Source organism: Catharus ustulatus, chromosome 6, assembly GCF_009819885.2.
Source record: "Catharus ustulatus isolate bCatUst1 chromosome 6, bCatUst1.pri.v2, whole genome shotgun sequence".
Classification (NCBI taxonomy): domain Eukaryota; kingdom Metazoa; phylum Chordata; class Aves; order Passeriformes; family Turdidae; genus Catharus; species Catharus ustulatus.
The window spans coordinates 19,413,607-19,433,302 of NC_046226.1; the positions used below are offsets into that span (position 1 = coordinate 19,413,607).

Sequence of the window (19,696 nt, forward strand, 5' to 3'; positions counted from 1 at the left end):
TCCTGTGAATAAACCCATTCCTGAGAGGAAAATGTAAGTCTAGTTTCTCACTAATTGCTTTATCCATCCCATCTTTACTCTGTATCTGTTTTTCTTATGGTTAAAATGCATAGTTTCTAAAGACACAAAATTGAGAAAACAGAATAATATTAATAGGGAGTAGGCTTAAGAACAGCAGACTCAAAAACCAGCAAGAGTTCTGTTCTAGAAGTTCACTGAGAGAACTTTAATTGTGTGATAATGCAAATGTGCTATGCCCACCACAGAAACAATTAGGGGAATGCAATAGATCCTTTTGTCCCATCTTAGCTTCTTCTAGAAGGTGTACTGTCCTACTTCTCCCTCTTATGGCAGTCATTTTCTTCCCAGATGAATAGGTGATTAAAACTGTGGTCATTAGGAAATTCTGATTTTCTGTTGCACATAAAATTGTTTATCTCTGGACTTTATTTGGTCTGGACAAATTTGATTACTCACTTCCATCCTGTTTTCAGTGATTTTCTAGTTACTTTCCCTTTCCAGCTTTTAACTTCCCTTGGCACAATACTTCAATACTTGACTTTCAAAAATTATATGAGAAATATTTAAATGAAAATAAAAGCTTCCATGACCATTATTATTTCAGTTTTGATAGTATCTTTAGGATACTTGTCCTCAATGCACCTGACATGACAGATGTAAGAGGATGAACTCTAGCTTAAAAGAAAGATCCTTCTTAGCTGAAGAGCTAACTAAAAATTCTGATTCAGCCTATGCTGCTGCATGTATTTAAAAAATAGAGACAGTGAAATAGAGAAATACGAGAGTAGTATGCTGCTACCAGAATACAAACACATGTCAATAAAAGTACCCCAGACAACGGGAAGTCAAATTTCATAGCAAGGTTCCAGGTCTTTTATATTTCCTATTGTATTAAACAGGAGATAATCTTTTAGCATGGCACTGAAAGAGTTAAAAAGAATGTCTTTTGACAAGCATTGGCTATCAATTACCATAGGACAATATACAGCTCTATATTTGAACACCCCTTCCTAAGACTGCCAAGTATTTTTTCACAAGACTTAAGCAGCCTGTGAACTGACACTGATGTTATCTGAAATTTAAATGTGTTTATTCTCCTAGTGCTCAGAAAGGATCATCCTTCTGCAGCTGGTTGGCTACACTAGAGGATTCCTTCTCTGGGTCAGCACACGCACAACCAGACAATCATTCGGCAGCTTATAAAATATGATTGCATATGAGATATTGATGGCCTAAGGGAAGTTCTGAATATCAGAGATTCATAATTAGAATATCTAAGCATTTGATTCAATAGAGTTTCCATCAATGTCACAGAGATGAGTGGTTATGAATTTCAGAGTCATCTCTGCTCGCACGGACTGATTTATGTACTTTACTTTTGGACAAATGAAGGGTGAAGAGTTAAAACTCTTCTACCTAGAGATCTCCTTATCCTTTGAAGGGCTCTGAAATTTATAATTGCCTCTCCTGGTGCTCAGGATCAAGCTCCACAGTTGGTAACTCATGACCTATTTATGATCATGCCATCCATCCACTTTTAGTCATTCTGTCCTCTTATCTGTAAATTCACAGTCAAACCATGTAGGACATGTGGATCTGCTGATAAGACATTTTTGCAGGAAAGAGAATCTGGGCAGATCAACAGTTCTGTTGCCAGAGCTGCTGGCAGCAACTCTAACATCTCATTTATTCCAGATTTATAAAGATCCACTGTGCTGATCTGAGAATAGAGCTGAGTGTTCGACTTCTGTGATAACAGACAAACCTGTAAATGGTACTAAATATAAAGTTAAATAGATACTGATAAGATTATCCAGTGTGAAACAGAAAACAACCATCTTGTTAGCATTGAGATTTACACAGCTCCTGAACTGTGGGCTTGGATGTCCTTTGGTTTTGCTTTTGAGTTTGTTTTTGTGGTTTTTGGTTGTTTTTTTTTTTTTGTCTTTAGTTTTTAACAAAAGCATTTTACTGGAATTATACGCAACTGAAAACTAAGGTTATCACACAAGAAGGGATACAGAACCCTATATCCAAAATTTAAAATTAAATCAAATTTCAGCCTTTTTCTTAAGACTATATTGAATAGAGAAATACTTGTGAAAACAGTTCTGTATTAACTGTGGAGGAAAAGCACTACAGTAGAAATCCAAACAAACTACAAAAACTCATATAACAGTTTCCATTTCAAACTTCTGCAGTATAACTGTTTGCCTCGCTACCTAGTTAAATAATAAAAAAGGAAGATTCTAATTAAGCTTCAGAAGGGAATAGATTTTGTTAAACAGTCTTTTGTTACTCTAATTTTCTTGAAAATCTCTTTTTCATTTTTTTCTGTATTTTTGTGTGTGTGTACCCCCACATGCATGTATTTCCATTTTTATAATTTTAAATATATAATACCGCGTAAATAAAAAAAATATTTTACAAAGGAGATTTTTATAGGGCTCAACATGGATAAAGGAACTAGAGGAACATTACTGTCAGATGCTCCACCACAGATGCTTAGGCATCTCTGAGCAATTATAAGGAACTTGGCTCTGTCTGTGGCATTCAAAGTGCACATTCATAAAAGAATGAGAGGTGTCCATAATGCTTCTTTCTTTCCTAAGTATTTTCAAATCTACAGTGTTAGGCACTTCTCTCAGTGAGTAAAGACTGTAATTCTGCTGCACCTCTGACAAATAATAAGGTTTTGAAATAAGTTTTGTTGAACAGTGAAAGTGATTTCTCAAATAAAAATAAATTTTTAAAAAATAGTTCTACTGGCAAAATCCATTTTTCAATTTACTTTTGAACTGTTCAAGAAGTGGTTCTTCACTGAGCAGCATGGCACAGGGCCAGAATGAACTACTTCAAAAATCACTGTTAGGCATATATCAATTTGATACACAGCATTTAGCAATACATATGAGAATGACTGACTGCATATGATCACATTCTGTTAAAGTTTAACAGTCCCTCACTGTTTACTCTTCTTCAACATCAGGAAATTTTTTCTTAGACAACTAAATCTGTTTTAAAGGAGAAATTTATCAGGTTGGATAATAAGCATGTTTTATTTGCTTAGTTTACTTATTTTGTTTTGAAAATAAATTTTCAATGGGCAGTTCAAAACATAAAATGATGACATATTGAAAAAAATTAAATCAAGCAAGAAAATGTTATGAGCATACTAGAGAGAGATGTGTGAGCTGTTGGTTAGCCTTTCCTGTCTTTTCTGCCTCCACTTTCTCTTCTCCAATGAATAATGTGGGGGCTTACAGTATTGGGTCTGTACAACATGATGCAATATGCATATGGAGCTGTAATATATTTAATTGGAGCCCTACAACCACCAGGTCTAAGAAGACCAATTCAAGTACAAAATATTTTGGGTTTTTTTGTTTTTTGGGTTTTTTTTACATAATAAATGATGAAACTTAAGAGCAAGTTATCAACTGATATGTTTCAAGAAATAATGTGCAGTCTTGGAGTATTTGTAACTAACTCCAAAGCAAAGTGGTTAAAGATAAGAATAAGGTTAAACCTAGATGAGCCAATGAGATGACCTGTGAAACCAGATGAACAAGACTGTTAAATAGGGTACATTTAGTTGGACGCCAATCTCTCAGTGAGACAAGAAGCACCACCTAGGAAAAACTTCCTAGATCACAAATGAAATTATAAGGTACTGCTAACAAATACTCCTTCATTTAGAGACACCTGACATGGTTTCAGTTAGCATCTAAGGCATGAAACAGGCTCACTTAAACTCCCTCACTTACCAGAATCATAATTCATTAAATGATATGCACACACGATGTCTCATCTACAGACAATTTTTACAGAAGTGTACCTATGTATGCTGTGCCTGTGACAAACACATATGCTGCTACAATCCTAATAAAGACACAATTCTAGTAACTTAAATTACTTTTCCCTACATAGCTTGTTTTCCTATATATACATGAAGAAACTACTACTGAAAGCATATATACATTAGTACAACCAGAGACAGGCTGTTGGGGTTGTATCATCTTCAATTAGAGCTAAATGACATCACTTTGGGGTATTTAAATCATTACTCACATGAGTAATACCTAATAATGAGAAGAGTGTCTGTGAAATTAACTTGCCAGTGAAAGAGAGAAGGATTGAGTCTGGAATCAAGTACAATCATTTAAAATGCAGTTCTTCAGCTGTGAAGTTGTATTTCATAAGCACAGGTAAGTTTGCTACAGGCTCTTTCCATCGACCCAGGGAGCAATACTTCTTGGGAGCACCTGAGCTTTTTTGCCCAGTATAGATATTTCCAACACACTGGAGGAAAAGTAGACCTTCTTTCTTATTGTTTAACTTGATTTGCAGTTCACCAACAAAATTATTTTTGAATTAATATTAATTATATATGCTTTGAAAGGTCTGACCTCTATGATTAGATAGTCACAGTCACCTATATATGTAACACTTATAAAAACCAGTATATATATGCATGTACATATAAATAACCTATATTTATTTTTCAAAACTGGATACTAATTCTCATGTTCTGTCAGTATGAGGTTGATATAATTTTTTTTTTTTTGGCATTAGTTTCCAATGACATTGTAAAGGTCATCTTCTCTGCAGCAAAAACATATAGGAAATCTTAAGAGAAAGAAGTATTTGTACTCTGAATCCACAGGTCTGCAGTTGATGACCCTATGACTGCAGTTTGACCATGTTTTGATCCTCAGCAACCTTTGTGAAGATTGGAGACACTGCATGAGCATCACCAGAGCTCCCCAGCATTCCTAGGACGTGCTGCTGGAGCACCCTCCCACACAGACAACCCCTTTAAAGATGATGTCTCTTGGCTAACTCTTATGGAACAGCTTGGCCAGGTATGAGCTGCTCGTGCAGCTGTGTGGTGCAGTGCTGGAAGAACTGTCAGAAAAGCCTCTACTCTTTAGTTTAATTTGACCTGTAGGTTTTGTGAAGGGATGACAAAAGCTGCCAGTGAGAACCGAAGTAACACTGCAGCCTTCCGTTTTCAGGAGGTGCTGATGAGGCTTTTCATTCAGAGCTCTCACCTTCCCTTCTCTCAAGAGGTCATGCAGTATACTTCTATACAGTTTAACCGTATTTACTACAAGAGAAGTGTGTAGCATCAGCCTGCCCAAGTTTTCCTGAGCACAGATGTACATGACAATGAATGTCCAAAAAACTGGATATGAAATTTCAAAATCTTTTGCTTGTAATGCTCCCACAAGATCTCAAGCTTTAAAAAATCTTGAACATTTTGTTTGAAGAGAATTTTTAGAATTGCCTTAGATTAATTTAGTCATCTAGAAGGAACTAGCTTGGTATCTATAATATATTTTAAGATAATTAGATTACCAATGACAACTTGGACACCAAAAAGAACTTGGGCCAAAGACCAGAACTTCTGTCACTTCATCCAAACAATTTCACTGTGATATATTCAAAAAAAAAATGATGATAAAAGTACTGAATTCTGTGGCTCAAGGTATGTCTCTGACTGCACCAGGATTTGCAAAAAAACAGTGCAGACCCTCACAGTGATCCACAGATCATTGCCTGAACTACCTTTCAAAATTTTTCTTCTTCTTCAAAATGTTTTGACTGCAGTCTTTAATCCACAATTGTTGCATAAAATTACAATGATAACTTATATTGTGAATAGTTAGTTGGTGTATAAGAGTTATGAAAGTTGCTTGTTGACTTGAAGGCTATCTGTGACATCTAATATTCTGCTTAGTAAGATGCAGCTCCTACAAAACACTGACCAGAGCCTGTTGGAAGCAAGTCACCTCTCACCTGGGGCCAAAGTAAAGCCATCACTTCACAGGACCAAATTTGGCAATGATCTGATCTTGTATATCAAAAGAGGGTTTTTTTATTTCTGAAAGAACTTAAGCAGTTTCAAAGACAGTACCTTTGAATGGTAAACAATTTTCTGTGCCATATGTCTTTTTAAATACATCCTTGCCTTAAACTCGGCTAGAAAAGGCTTATGAAAAAAGCCCCAAACCAGATAAAGCAGTCATAGCTTGAAGTAAAATATACAGAAGACTGTTTCTAGGTAGAGTTGAAACACAAGAGTTCTTTTGAAAAGGGAAACTTTACAGACCTTGTTCTGCATCATTAAGTTTTCAGGAATGCTGAATAGAGCATGATGGATTTGTTTTAAGTTGCTGCTAGTATTTAATTTTGATACAGTTCAAGGGGCCACATCAGAAGAAGGAATCAAAGACAGAGAAAAAAACCAAACAAACACCCTGTTAACTGGGAAAATCATCAATTAATAAAAAAGGAGAGGTATAAGAAGGTCCCAACACCTTTCACCAGTAGCAGATTAAATTGTAGGATTCCTGGGGCATATTGTTTGATGTGATTAGAATATAGTTAGTTAAATAGAGCTTTTATTTCAAACACTTCTTTCCTAAGTATCATCGATGGATTAAGGTTTGGGTTTGTTTAAAATAAATGAATAAAACATGCCATCATTTTAATTATGATCTTTTTTGTGGTTGTTTTTCTTTTAAAGAAGTCAATTACTTGAAAGGTGTGGTTACACATAGATGTACAGAAACTGAAGCTCATATCTTCAGTATATGTTAAATTAGTATTTTTTTAAAATAACAACTACATATTAATATTTTCTACTTTTTTAAATAAGAAAAAATACAAATATTTGTTTAAAAAAGATAAGAAAAACCAATTTTTATAACTCTGGGGCAAGTTTCAACTCTTTTGGTTTCTCGAGGAAATAAATAAAAAGCTTTGCAGAAAGACTCCTAAAACGACTGCCCAAGGGGGAGGGAAGGAAACACCTAAAAACATCACATTACCAAGTGGTGAGGTAATCAACTACAATCTGAGAAATGTCAAACAGTGGTAGTCATCTAGTCAAAGATTTTGCTGATCAAGTGCTTAACTGCCATTTACAATCACTAACTAAAATATGGAATATAGTTGTGGATATAAACAAGAGGTAAATTAGTATTGGGAAGCTGGGTTTAATAATCCTCTAAAAGAGTCCATCTGTGTTATAAAGACCCCTTTTTCCTTGAACTCTGACATGTATTCTGAATATAGACAGCACTGGAATATTTTTTTTTACATCTTTTAAACACCCTGCTACTATAAACTCTACTCATAATATATCTGATCTAAGTGTTTCTCTCAAGTTTCAATTATGTAAGCACTGAGGGGCAATAAAATTTCCCACAGGTTCAGCCTGCTTTAGAGTAAGTATTATAACATCAGACAAATATAAATGCAATTCCTTTAATACTGATGCTAAATAGCACTGGTTACTTCTCACTTTTCAGATTTTTGCAAATATTTATCTTATTATCACTGAAACAGATTGAAAGCGCTTTCATGTTTGGAACTGGAGTTCAGTTTTGTTTTCCTGCTTAAAAGACTAGAAAATAGCATTGTTTGCAATGAAAACAAGATTTATAACCTAAAAAGCTAGGTGACTTGCAGGTATAAAAGGCTAAAACAATTTGTAGTCTGTGTTTCCAATCCACTATGGTGAAGAGAAAAAAACAGCATTGACTACACCCTTCTCACAGATAGAGGTCAGTAATGGACTGGATTTGAATCTGCCTAGTGAAAGCCTGAAAGTTACATGAAAGTATCCTAGACAAGAATTAACTCATATTGAGATTAAAGAGGTAATAGAAATGATTAAGAAATAAAGCTCTCACCTTCCTGGAAACAGTATTATCTTAAGTGTGCCTTCTTTCCTGTCCTTTAAATAGAAAGCTCAGTACAGGAAAAGCCTGATAGTTGTACTTGTTTCAACTCCTTTTTGTTGTCTTCGCTTGGTAAAACTATGTCCCTCCTTCTTTGCTGTGGGAAGGGTAGGGAAGTCTGCCCTAATGACATCCCACATTTTAGATACCGCTATTTTAAGCAGCTGAATGCAAGCACATTCTTGATTCTTGAAGGAAAGCATAGCCTATGTAATGCAGATTCCAACTGGAAGGGTGTAGGGTTGCGCAAAGGAGATATGTCTACATCCTAAATCAAACTATCCAGCAGGCCAGGATATAAATGTGACTTGTAACAGTGGCTTAAATTAGATCCAGACTTCCCCAAGCCAAACACAGATAACATCACCTTATACAAAATCCAGGGCGTATGTGTACGTGGGGAGCGACTCTTAAGAACACTGGGTGCATTCCAGCACCACCTCTCGCTAAAGCCTTGGACTTTGGAAAACACTGATGACTGTTCTAGTCACAGGTAGTTTTATAGACACTGTATTTGCACAGTGCTCTGACTTGTTTTACCTACAGTACTCCAGGCCTGAACTCTTAACTGCCTCCTTAACATATCAGAGCAACCACTGAAATAGCTTCTTGAAATCTCTCCTCACATAATTTTCAAAAACAAAATCTACACTAACATTCTAACATCACTTTTGTCATAGAAATAGTGACTTTAAAATCACATCTGTTACTTTTTTTTTTATTATGCAATGTTTAGACCTTTTTCATCATGCAAAGTTTATGTCTCAGTGTTAACATTGCATATATTGACTCTTTCAAAGAAGAAAGGAAAGAAAGGTAGATAGAAATATAGGTACAGTACCTTTTAAGAGTTTTGAAAGAAATGCCAGGATGAACTTTTCTCCTTCCAAAAACGCATATATCAAAAATCAATAAAATCAATTCATTAGCTTCATCTTGAACTACGAATCTTTCTTTGGAGAAAGACCATGTCAGTGAATGAAGCAAGGAATTAAGTTCATGGAAATGGGGGGGGGGGGGGGGGGTGGGGGGGAGGGTTGTATGGTTAGTTTGGTGTATTAAACCTAAACTCCCAAATACTGATCAATCTCAACCTCTAAACTGGTTTACTTTCCCTGCAAGCATTGTAAAGTCAGTTTCAGTAAATAAACCTCTCTCTAACATACACCCTGACTTTTAGAGAGAGAGAGGGGGAGAGGGAAGAAATGAGAGCAGGAGAGGGAGGTAGAGAGGTAGAGGTCTGACTTGCTTTCAGTATCTTTTCCTGCCTCTCGTATAAGGAACCTCTCCCTTTCTATTTGGCTGAATGCTGCATTGAAAAAGCAGTATCTGAAGAAATATAATCAGTACCTTCCACACACAGTGCAGGAATTTACACGGATTTGTGCCTTGGATTTATTAGCTTATTGTAAGCCCTAAAACAGATTTCGTCCATTAAAATTAATTAAAAGCTCCTGTTGACTGCTTCCCACTCTGAAAAGAAGGTGGAGAATCTTATTCTCTTAACTTTGCTGTCTGTTTATTTATCTTTTATGGGGTTTTATATCATATTCAAGAAAGGTCTCTTCAGCTGCTTGACTTCCTTTTGCGATCTGCTATATTTTGTTCACACACCATCCGCAAACACCCAGCCCCCCCGCAGTATTTATTCTCATTTTGTCAGACCCCCGTCTAACTCGTCAGGTCTCTGAGCGGCTCCTTTGTACTCCGAAGTCTCGATCCGATTCCCTTAAGCTCGCTCCCACCCACTCACCGCCAGCCCCGCTCGGGAGGCTGCTGATGGGGATCTGACGGATCCTCCGGCCGGGCGCAGCTCCGGCTCTCCGCGTACATTCCTCAACACTCGGCAGCGCCGAACTAAGCCCGACTACCTCTTTCAAGCAAGGCTCACCTCTAAAGGTCCCGTTTCTCCGAACCACCTCCCAGACAGAGCCGCTGGTGGTGCTCACACGGGCGCTCTGCCGGTGTCCCTGCCGCAGGGAGAGTCCTCGACTCTGCCCTCCCCAGGGGGTGGGGGCCAGGCTCGGCACCCTCCCGGCTCGGCAGCGAGACGCGACCGGGGACCCGGGACCTGGCTGCAGCTGCCAGCTCCGAGTCCCGCTCCTGAGCCACGCAGCCCGGGCACCCTGCTAGCACTTGCCGCCGGCCATTCATAAATCCACACTTGTGTGCGCCCGGCGCCGCGGACACGGAGCTGTAACGTGGCGAAGGAGGTATTTCTGACACAGCCAGATCTCGGCTCCTCAACTTTACCATCTGGGAGAAGGCAAAGGGCACCGCGGTTCTAGATCGCCCGGGGCTAGAATTACCAGAAAGGAAAAGAGTGAGAAATGAAATCCCAACTGTACCTGGCGGTGTCTGGGAATCCCTCGCCGGCACCGATCGTAATTCCCCTCCGCGCCTCTGGCCCCCCACACCAAAACTTTGCCGCCGCCGCTCCTCGGTGCTGGCCGCCGCCCTCCGCCCGGCGCCGCTCCCGGCCGGCCCCGCGGGCCCGTTCCCCGCCGGCCGCCGAGCTCCGAGCGACCCCCGCGCCTCCCGCGCCTTCCTCCGCCCTTGCACGGCGGCATCGTCCTACCCCCTGCTCCGCCACCTCCTCCTCCGGCGCGCAGCCCACGGCTCTGGCATTCCCAACGCACTTTCTCTCCTCGATTCGCTCTCTCTTTCCCCCGCCGTTCCTCCTTCTCCGGTAAAAAAATAAACGAGAGGGGACCGCGGCTACGCTTGGTCTTGGGGTTTCTTTCTTTTTCTTTCTGGTTTTTTTTTGGGTTTTTTTGGTTGTTAGCTTTTTTTTTTTCTGTCTCTTTCTGTCCTCTGGAAATGATGAAAGGATCACATGAGGAGCAGGCACGGCGACCCAAGACCCTCGTAAGTCGGAGAAGGTATCGGACTCATGTATGTGAGTATATGTGTGAGCGTGTGCGTCTGGCTCTCTCCAAGTCCTGCGCCTGCCTCCAGCCGGGATTGCAGGCTGATCTTAGCAGTAATGATGCCTCACATCTCACTATTCCCTGCTAATGTAAGTCGTGCCTTTTTTTCCTCCCTGCCTGACACCCCAGGGAGATGTTTACAGTAATGAATTCAGTTGATAGCCATCTCTCTCTCTCTCCTGGAGTCCCTCCCACATTTCTAGTTTAAAGAATGCTTGGAAGGCAGGGCTGCAACCTAAAGCTTTCCAAGAGGCACAGTCAGGCTAGATTTTCTCTTTTTCTTCTTTCCTTATTTCCCTCCCCGTCCCCCCCGTACCCCCCCCAGCTTCTTTTAACCCCTACGTTTCTGAGGACAATTTAGCCAGCTTCATCCGTTTGGACTCGCCCTCTCCCCCTCTTTCAGCAATGGGAACCAAGCGGGCGGCGCTGCCGGGGGGATGTAGGGCTGCGCAGCCCCCGATCCCCGATCCCCGCCCTGCCTCGCCGCCGGGCCGGCGCTGCGGGAGAGGGAGGTGCGGGATCGCCGCCCTTCGCGGTGGCACTGCCCCGGCACTACTGCTCCGGGGGCTCTCGCAGAGAATCGGAGCGGATCGGAAGGGAAGCCGGGAAGTGAGCTGAAAAACTCCCCGAGCGGCGGTTCTGGGAGATGCCCTCCCTAGCAATAATTACAGCCGTGCTCTCCACCAACATGGCGATATTTCATGTGCAGCCGCCGACAAACCCGCCTCCCCCACCCCCTTCTTTTCCTCTCCTTCCTCCCTTGCGAACTTTTATGCAGTACCAGTATTCAACAAATATAACACAGAATAAAAGAATCTCCAACCCTCAGGGAAAAGACGGACCTCCTCTAGTATTCTGTCTGATTTTCATCATCAGTCATAAAGACTTAAAAACCTCTGGAGAAACCGCCTTTTGCCCTACAGCGGTAACAACACCCACTTCCCCCCCTCCCCGCCCCCCTATTTCTCCTGTACACATTCAGTGGGTGTGCATAGGAGTGTGTGTGTGTGTGTGTGTGCATGCCGGGCTGTCCGCGCTTGTTTCGGAGTAACCCTTCCCCCGCCGTCCGGCTCCCTGGTAGGGTACTGCCTTGTCCCGGCAAGTCCACTTAAAGACAAGGCTGTTTAATACCGAGAAGCACTTGAGAGATAGGATACAGCCGTCAAGGTAAAACTGGGGATATGCGAAGAGAATTTGCCTCAAACTCGTACATTAGTAAAGAAAACGCACAGTTTTTGCTGAAAGTTACTTTAAGAAACAGACTGAGGAGGATGGAGGAGAGGGAGCTGATCAATGCCATGTGTCGAGGAAACAGAAAGAGAACAGAAATGCCTGAGGGTTGGCTTCCCCCTCACCCCTGGCTGCTCAGGGGCTTCTATTTGCTCGGCCGTACCTCAAAAGCTGAATCACTGGCTATTAGCCCCGCGCCTCCTTCGCCCTTCGCTTGGGGGGGCTAAACCACTCACGACTTCAAAGGCTCAGTGAAGCCGTAGCGAGGAGCCCCGGCGAGGGTCAGCCCAGCCGCCGTGCGCTCGGCGCAGCTCCTGCCCCGGCACTCGCCCTGCCCTCCGCCCCTGCCCTCCAAGGGGGCTTCGGAGAGTGCCCGCCTATGGACAGCCCGGAGCCGAGCCGAGCCGCGCCGCGCCGCCTGCTCGCTCGGAGAAGATTTGTGCCCCCACCTACACGGAGTGATGGGGATGGGGAGCGAGCACGGACGGGGGAGCGCAGGTAGCCAGCATTTCTCAGGGGACTCAGCAAGAGGGAGTTAAGGACAAGACCCCGCTTCCCTCCCTGCTTTCCGCCCCCAGGATGGAGGGGAGCACCCCGGGGCTCTCCGCGGGTCCCAGCCGGCCGGGAAGAAGAGGCTGATACCAGTCAGCCCCGCGGTCAGAGCCTGCATCCCCGCCTCGGAGCAGGGGCTGCTCTGTAGTCAAGTCTGCTTGCAGCTGCCAGCTGGTCCCGAGGGATGAAAGGATCAGGAGCCCCGCAGAGTACAAAGGCTAATGTTCTAGGTATTTTTTGACTTTTTAAGATCTTTGTTTCTTTTTTTCTTTCTTAGCCTCTGCATACTTTTTAGAGCTCTTATTTGAGCATGACTTATATCTGCTTCATGAAGCTAATGGACAACCAGTGCACCTTCTGGCGAAAAAAACCCCTCTCTTTCTCATTTTTAGTCCACCTGTCCCTCTGTTTTCCACGTCCCCTATACTAGCAACCTGTAGTCAGCACAGAAGACAGAGCTGGCCATTGTCGATCACAGGTATTTCTGCCCTCTGTGCCCCTAATCACGGAGGAAAGTGGGAATGCTAAAAACTTCTGCAAGGCTGCAGGCAGTTGCTCTGCTCCATAGTCTCAGAGGGATTAGGAGGAATTATTCCTGTCCCTGGACCCTGAACCAGCCCATACTTTACATCAGTGAATGATACTCAGGACACGTTTTGGTCAAATTAAGATTGTGTCAATCCAGAAAGTGACTTAATCAGGCGTTACCTGCTCCTGCGGAAGTGAGTTCCTTCTCGGTAGGTCACCCAAAGCCCACCGCGTCCGGCAGGTTGAAAGGGGAGAAAGTGGCAGGACAGCTGGGCTCCAGCATGGTACTGTTTTAAGGATCACCACCGAGGTCTCTGTTTTCCATAGCTGCCAATGGTCACCAACAACCAAGGTTCCTCTCAAGGAAAGGAAGAAAGAAATTATCTTCCCAATCTGCTCTCCAGGCGGTCATTTGACCCTGACACCCACCGATGACACTGAAGAACACCCCGCTGAAGCGGCTAAACGCCTCGCAATTTCCTGTGCTCGCTTCCCCCGGGCGGCCCGGCGCACCGCCGCCGAGCGATCTTATCGCCGTGCGATCATTATTCACCGGTGACAGCCAGAGATGCAGCGCTCCTAAGTGAGGGTGACAGATTTCAAACGAGGGGCTGCAGCGTATCCAGCCTCAGACACAGTCTTCCTCAAACTTTGCCTAGCAAGCAAGTCAGCGGCTTAACCCTTTGGAGCTCTTTCTCTCGCCCGGGGACAGAGACCCCAGCGCCGGGGAATGCTGGTTAGGGGGGAATGCAGGACAACACGGCTACTTGGCTGAGGATTCTTTATTACGTGCCATTTTCTATTCTTGGTTGTTTTCACTTGAAACAGATGAGAACCGCCAACTCTGGGAGCAGATGGAAGGCTTTTCTGTGATTAGGGGCTGGAAAAATCCTCTTGGCAAAGCAGATCGCTGGGACTCACCTGTGGTCCCTCTCTGTCACTGCAAACTCATCTGCATGGCACGAATTCCTCTCATATGCACATATACAGAGCTTCTGCGCTTTCCTCAGCGTGGTGCCGTTAAAAGTACAATTCCAAAAGTGCCATTTCACTCAGATCTCCAGATCCAGCTCTTTTACAAGTTATTAACTACAACATAGAAAGGAGCAAGTGAGAGGAAGAAACGCATTTTCAGGAAAGAAAGAAAGGAAAAAAAGCCTTTTTTACACATGCACATTTTACTCAAAGGAGATATTTACCACCACCAAACTCCAGCATGTCAGAACATGTTTCCTCCTAAGTACAAGAAACCTTAAAACTGAGAGAAAAGCACGTGCAATTCAAAGATGAAATGAAGTGCTTGAAAGCTTTCCAAAGTGTGTACCACCAGCCCATAGCCCGGTGTCAAGACAACACTCAAGACAACAGGGAAGCGAGATTAACAAACTTGAATGGTTGCCTAGTATTCATTTCTATATATTTTCAGTGCATTATGATGATTTTGTCAGTCTTCTCTGCCCCCACCACATTCCCCCGCCTCCCCCCCCCCCCCCCCCCCCCCCCCCCCAAAAAAAAAAAAAGGGGGAAGCGGGGACACGACCTCTGACTGCAGCTGGTATTCCGGGAGGTCCTTCCTGAGCCCCTGTGGTCATGCTGTAGGAAGGATGGAGTGGCAGGTAGATGTGTATGAATGGAATTTCAGTGCTCTCTTCATTAAATGTGTAAGATAAGGATGGACAAGGGAGGAGAAGAATCCTACAGTAAGCAAAAGGACAGGGGAAAAAAATTCTCCTCCAACCCACATTTCTAAGTTCCGGTTTTAAGCACAGCAGGCAAATAAACCTAATTTGAAGAACAACCCCCAGCCACACTCAAGCTCCCCCGCCCCCCCCAAAAAAAAAAAAACAAAAAAACCAAAACCAAAAAACAAACCAACTGCCCCAAAACTGACCCTTTAGACATCACATACATCCTTGTGCAGTGTGTAACAGCAGGTGAGGTGAGCGGGGCCATGATCCGCCCTGGCCGGGGCAGGTTTGGTGGGCAGGAGGAGCAGCGCTGCCAGGCGCGGAGCGGGGCCGCCTGCACGTCCCGCGGCGCGGCCAAGGTGGCAGCAGAGCCCAGCGCTAGGATGGACACTCCCCCCTCGCTCCTTCCAGCTCTGCTCACACTGCTGCACACCCCTTCCCCCTCTTCCCCCCTCGCCACGCAATCTTGGTAATAGTCTGATTACTTGGACTTTAAACAATTTCTCCCCTCACCATCGCCAAACTATAAATGTGTCGAGGATGTATTTATTTATTTATTTGCTAGCAAACCTCTTTGCATGGTTGAAAAGCTGTAAACTGAAATAATAGAGAAATATAACCTCTTTAAATTTTCTGTGATCATACAAGATGGCTAGCCTGGAGTGATGGTCCACTGATCCATAATACAACCTCAATTATTTTATAGAAAATGTAAGATGTAAGATGAGGTAACATTAAAAAATGTTATAAAAATGAAAGTGACTTTTAAACTTTTTTTTTTTCTTCCAGCTATATTGCAAGATTGATTTCTGCATCTCACAAGAAAGAGGGTAAAAGGAAATGGAAATAATTTTGTAACTGGGAGGTTGGTCTAAATCATACTGAATAACCTCACTTTTTGTCAGTAATGTAAAATTTTACTTCAGGCCTTAAATCTATGTAGCTGACAGAAGGGAAAAAATCACTAAATATATACTTAATCAAATTTTGGGAAATCAGCTTAGTGAAAAAGGTTTTGAGGAAGGGAAGGGAAGGGAAGGGAAGGGAAGGGAAGGGAAGGGAAGGGAAGGGAAGGGAAGGGAAGGGAAGGGAAGGGAAGGGAAGGGAAGGGAAGGGAAGGGAAGGGAAGGGAAGGGAAGGGAAGGGAAGGGAAGGGAAGGGAAGGGAAGGGAAGGGAAGGGATAGACACAGTTATAGAATATTGATATTTCTTACCATAGTTTTCATGCTGATGACAGTTGCACAAATGTAGATCAATTCTACCAACATTTAGTTGAATTTGATAAAATTAAGGTAATTAAAGTGGCTGAATCATGACATAAAAATCCAGTAGTCAGTAAACATTGTTATGCATTGTTTCTTTGTGCTTTTATTTGTTTTTTCATGTATAGAGAATGCAAGGGAAAATGAAATAATGAGAAAAACTTAAATCAACATATATATGAAAGAAAGAATTAATTTATGATTGAACTAACTACCTACCATGGTGAGTGGAAGGCATAAGTAAAACCTTCTAAACAACATACGAATAGCCAACGTAAGATTTTTCTTTCACATTTTCTAAGTGTAATAATTAAGGTAATTTTCATTGTCTTAGCTTTTAAAATAAAGGCATATTTTCCATCTCTGGTTTTGTCACTGCACTTTTATGTTTCTGGAAAATATAATCCACACAATTCTACCAGACAAACTCTTGTTTCATTATACAAAGCCAAAACACCTCTGTGAAAGTTACACAGCATTCGATGAGTTGCCCCTTCTGTTCTCAGTGCTCTTTCATTCTAAGTGGAGAAGCCTGGAAGGCAGACTGTCAATCCACTGTGGAGAAAGTATCCCTTTCTGATGGCAAGGCTATCTGCTCAATCTCCCATGGGAGCTCAAGCGCACCCTCATTCTAATTCCCTACTGATAAAAAACCTGATTTATTTGTATTTTCCTATCCCCAGGTTTGCAAACTCAAATCATCCTTTTGTCTCTGTCAAGTCCATTTCTGTAACTTTTTGTATTTTCTAGGGGATGGTTACAATTATGACAGAGTGCCTCTAAACGATCAGAGAGGAGCATCCTAGGGTGACTATGATGCTTGTATCCCCAGTCATCTGTTCTGTTTATGCTGACTATTGAGTTCTGCACCTTTAAGACTGATTCCAAGAGCAAGGGATGGGGAGAAGAAACGCTCAGTTTGTTTTCAGAAACTGCACTTGAAGAATACTTTGCTTGTTAAATAAACAGTTTTTTTCCATTTTTCTCCAAAGAAATAATTTCCTGAACCAGTAGGGAGAGGAGTCACTTGAATCTGCTTTCTAGAGGGAGGCCTTCGGAAGCTTCTCCCCAAATTTGCCCTAAGCCAGGACAAGGAGCCAGTTTTCTTTCAGCTCAATAGACATGAATGAGCATTAGAATTAGAATATATAAAAGTTGGACACGAGAACATTATTTTTAAAAGATTAGCCTGATCAAAATCTCTCAATATTATTAAAAAAGAGAACATAAAAATGCTACAGTTTATAATATAGACCCCAAGGATCATGGCAGAGGTTTAGCTTTATACTTGCTTGATTTCTATGCATCACTTTACACAAAGTTAGCAAACTTTGATCTACAGTATTTCAAACTATTTCAAGCTCTATCTGACAACTGTTAACCCTCTTTTAATTCCAGTATCAGCTGATTATGTGTAATAGGATACAATGGAGAATGCAAATTTTCTATTGAAATTTATTGATTTTTGCCTTTTCTGATTAATCCCTAGATTCTGATAAACTGTAGCATCATTTGGGTAAAGCCTTTTCTACTCTTTTCTGTTTATTTATTTTAGAACATATTGTTGTAAAAAGGATAGCAGAAAAGGAAAATTGGTTTCAATTATCTAAAGAAAAACTATAAAGATGTTACCCTGACCATCATAGTCAAGAAGCAGAGGCTACATGGTTACACCTCCAAACTCAGAAATAAATGAGCAATAATCTTGGCATGCTGGTGCACCAAGAGATCCCCTTTCCAGGGGCTATTAGTAGAGGGCAGAAAAAGGTGTCACCATGGTACAAACCGATTACCTGGAAGAAAAAAAAAAAAAAAAAGGCTAGGCAGATGGTATCTGTTTTGAATCCTGATAAATTGGCAGTAAGCTTTCAGGTCTTCAAGAGGATTTTGAGGCAGTGAAAATATCTTGTGAAACCATTTGTCTTACTCTTTAGCTGTGCAAAGCCCACATCACAGATTTGTGGACTGAGGGGGATAGGAAGGTTGTCACAACAGTCAGCAACTTCAGCTCTTTCAAAACATAGGGCACCAGATTAATTTTGTTCAGACCTAAAACTTTTCTTAGGATTTAGAAAAGAGATTTTATGTCACTTTCAAGAATCTCTTTATGAACAGTAAGAGCGTTCTAGACTTAAGGGAAATGTTGTCAGGAGGAACAGGGATCACTGATTACTGAATCAGTGAAAGGCACCCATCCAGGTAACCATGGCCTGCTGACAGAAAGAGAATGGATGTGCGTTTATGAGGGACACATGTACAGTGAAGAGAAATGCAATGCTAAAAGTTATGAGGCTGCTTACTCAATGCTATGAAGAATATGGTGCTTAGTGCCAGTAGATTTTTTTATTCCATTCCCATAGTACAGCAGAACTGGGAAAGTCTAAATTTGCTTCACTGATGGGATGCTGAACAAACCTTCTGGTGAGAAAACCCATCTGCAAAATTGCACCAGGACTGCAAATTTAGGGTGAACATAATTCAGCTAGGATTCACTGTTAGGCAATTCCGTTCCTCTCATGGAATTTTGTTTTCCATTCAGCTGTCTTTGGAGTTCTCAAGACCTTGAACAATCCCTGAGGAAAGACCAATTTTGCCTTTTACATATACTACATATATTCAACCTCTGAAAGAGTACAGACCATTTTATATAAAACCCCAGCTATACGCAAAGATAACAGCTCATAGGAAATTCTTCTTCTGGATCATATAAATATATATATACATATAATTATGTATATTATATATTTTTTTCTGGATCATACAAATATATATGTATACATATATATTCAATTGTATAAGTAATTGAGGTCTGCTTCTTCTTTACTTTTATCTCGAACAGACTCTTCATCAATTCATGATGAGCTTTCTATTCAGTTAATTCTGCTTATTTGCAGGTGACAAATTGCACTTGAAATCTACCATGAGATTGTTTAGTTAAACATATCACACTTAAAATGTCCTAGGTGGAGTAGTTATGAAGAAGAGCCAGAAATATACCCCCAGGATAAACTGAACTTTTTACTTGCATCATAAAATGATCCTCCTTTCTGTGCCTCAGGCAAAAAGAATGCTAAGAAGTTAAGCTATTCTTTTTGGTAGGGTTAGAGAAGACAGTGAAATCCTCCCTGGAGAAAATGAAGCAGCTTGAGTGTGTAATCGTTTATTGGTGAACTTTAGTGAGTCTAAATAATGAGTTAGGGAGAGGAGAGTTTTCAGGTTTTGGCTCACTCTTTTTAAAAAATTTTGAAGCATATGCATATTCGTAAGCATTTGTTCATCAGAGAGACAGATTTCTGCAAGCTCAGAGAAGCTGGAATATTTATGGTGTTTGTTTCTTGCATTGTCAAAAACAATTTGTCTTAACCATTATTGAACAAAATAGGCTAACTGTATACTATCGTCATTGTCCTTGGATTTCTCTGGTGTCAAAGGTTATTGTTGGCTATTGTAGACTGTTATGGCCAGTCTTAGCATTCTCATAATTTTCAGCTTATTGATGAACTTGGTGTAAGGAACAGCAAGAAAAAGGGAGGATGAGCTGGAAGTCAAGAGCAATCTTAGAAAAAGGCAGTGCCCTCAGCCAGTCCTGCAGAAGTGGGACAGGTTGGACAAAAAGAGGGTTTGGAACAGGTTTCATTAGGCATGCCAGGATAAAGATCCAGGTTCAGGGTTCACAGAGGAATGGAGACAAGACTGGAAAGAAGGTTATCATGACTGTCCAATATCCATCCAG

General features: G+C 41.7%; 1 protein-coding gene and 1 long non-coding RNA gene across 5 annotated transcripts in view; one reads left to right on the forward strand and one right to left on the reverse strand.

Moving 5' to 3' along the window:
• The window catches only part of FLRT2 (fibronectin leucine rich transmembrane protein 2), a 61,695-nt gene extending 46,230 nt beyond the window's left edge, over nt 1–15,465 (reverse strand). The window contains exons 1-2 of one of the 4 annotated variants that reach the window (XM_033061826.2): nt 14,922–15,465; nt 13,193–14,101 (exon numbers count right to left, since the gene is read on the reverse strand). The gene's annotated coding sequence lies outside the window, so the exon portion shown is untranslated. Of the gene's footprint in view, nt 1–9,663; nt 9,971–13,192; nt 14,102–14,552; nt 14,834–14,903 lie in introns of those variants that run through there. The other 3 variants (XM_033061824.2, XM_033061825.2, XM_033061827.2) reach the window with 3 other exon arrangements.
• Nucleotides 10,346–14,503, forward strand: LOC116997314. Its single transcript, XR_004418165.2, has 2 exons — nt 10,346–10,791; nt 12,762–14,503. It is a non-coding gene; the product is annotated as an uncharacterized LOC116997314 (long non-coding RNA).
• Nucleotides 15,466–19,696: the final 4,231 nt, after the last annotated feature.